The following is a 2,468-nucleotide window of genomic DNA, read 5'->3' on the forward strand; positions in this document are numbered from 1 at the left end:
TCATCATCATCATCATCATCATCATCATCATCATCATCTTCATCTTCATCATCATCATCTAAGACAGCTCGAAGGTAAAAAAGAAAAAAAATGGTGAAGACCGTGTAGAATTTCAAAATGTACACTGAGTTCAACGTTTCGCTGCTTTGAGGTCCTCCGCAGGAACATTTTAAAAATACATATATCATCATCATCATCATCATCATCATCATCATCATCATCATCATCATCATCATCATCATCAATAACAATAAAAACAAAATCAACAACAAACAACGTGTTCCTATAAAGCCTATCATGCAATACTTTTTCTTTCTTTTCATCACGTAACAGTGTTCGCCTTTGCGGAATCCTACGTTCCTCTTTTCTTGGCCCGGTCAATACAAGGTTTGGGTTCAGCAGCGGCCGTGATTGCAGGTGAGGTTTTTTTTTGCCTGAGTACTGGTTAATATGTGGTGAAATCAGGAGCTCGCCAAATTGATGAATTCATAGAAAATATTTAGCTTTTTTGTGGCCTTTGGGATTTTTTTTTTCCGATTTTTTTTTTTTTAGCTTTCAACGCCTTTCATGTCTATTTAAAGACATTTCTGTGTGGATTTCACTGTAAAACGTTGGTCAGTCACAAGAAATAATATGCAGTTAGACTACTGGACTTGTAATCGTTTGGTTGCGGGTTCGGGTGTTCGAGCCTCAGGCTTTCATTGGGAGAGGCATTTTGTTACACACATTTTCCTCACTTCACTCAGGTGGGAATGGGTACTCAGCCATAGACAGCGATATGTCTTGTCAGTATGCTCGTGTTTTAGGGCTTAAAAAAGGGCAGCTTACTCTGTTTGCTTTCCAAGAAGTTGAGATTGTCTCAGAATGCCATCAGGTCTGTTGAGGTTGTAATTAATAATATAGTTTTTAAAGCGCACGGAGCTTGCTTTTGAGCAGGAATTCGCGCTATACAAATGCTATCTTTTATTATTATTATTATGATGATGCCTATACGAACTTCTGAATAAATATGACCAACCCTATTTATGTCTCAAGTATATTTTGTTCTACTTTAAAACATGATGATGATGATGATGATGATGATGATGATGATGATGATGATGATGATGATGGTGATGATGATGGTGATGGTGATGATGATGATGATGATGATGATGATGATGATGATGATGCTGATGATGATTCTATATCTTCTGTTCTTCTCTTGACGTTGAATCTATAGGTATGAGCATTGTGGCCAATCGTTACTCTGACGACAGAGGTCGGAGTCGAGCAATGGGCTTTGCCATGGGCGGATCCGCCCTGGGGGTGTTGCGTGAGTAATTTAACATTTATTGGTAATATTTCATTTTGATAACGATTTCAATTACAGACTTTGTTTATGCATAACGTATCTGAATATGTTACAGCAGACACGAACATACAAGATCATGATTTCATATTTTTAGTTGTGTTATTTATGCATGAGAGTTTTATATAGTTATTCATTTTTGCGTCTATTGTAACATACACCCACCTTCTATTTCTTGACATTGCACGGAATACAAAAGTAATGGGACCTGGAATCCACCCAGCTTGCAATCTATCAAAACAGCTGCAATGATCAACTGACGGCAATAAGTTAAGATTAGCATTGTTGAATTGCAAGTGATTTGGTAAAAAATCCTTTGCATTTTTGCAGGCTCCAAAACCTGGTACAATCTGCAACAAAAATTGTTGAGAGAAGCAGAAAATATTTAGTGTTTTAAGAACCATTTAAATTTAAAAACGAAATACCTTTATAAATCTTGAATTCTGACACTCTAACTGATTTTTACATCGCTCGGAGCTTGGTTCCTAACGGCATATAAATATCATTTTTATTAGTATCTTTATCACAAATGCAGTATGCTCACAATGAACGTGGCTTTTGGTAGTTTCATCATTCATCCTTGTAATACCAGTGTCGTAGTTAACGCACTTATAAATAGGACTGACTATCAATTGCTAACGATAATTAATGGATTATACCAGAGAGTATACTCTACATTTTCAGTTGGGTACCCTTTTGGAGGCATCATGTACACATTTGCAGGGAAACTGTCAGTGTTCTCGATCATCGCAGCTCTTATTTTTCTCGATTTGTGTGAGTACAAATACGTACGTTTTATGACATTGACAAAACATTACAGCATTAATAATTTATTCAAATGCGATTCGAATAGCAAAGATGTTTCAGACTTTCACATTTTTACTTGCAGGAGGAAATGATATCTATCTATATATTTTAATATACCAACTGAAAATTTAAGTTTAAAGACACTGATGTTGATGATGATGATGATGATGATGATGATGATGCTGATGATGATGATGATGATGATGATGATGATGATGATGATGATGATGATGATGATGATGATGAAAGAACAATAGCAGAGAAAGAACTAGACAACCTCATGAAAATTGCTTGTGCTAATGTTTGTAGA

Source organism: Aplysia californica, unplaced genomic scaffold (assembly GCF_000002075.1).
Source record: "Aplysia californica isolate F4 #8 unplaced genomic scaffold, AplCal3.0 scaffold00139, whole genome shotgun sequence".
Classification (NCBI taxonomy): Eukaryota; Metazoa; Mollusca; class Gastropoda; order Aplysiida; family Aplysiidae; genus Aplysia; species Aplysia californica.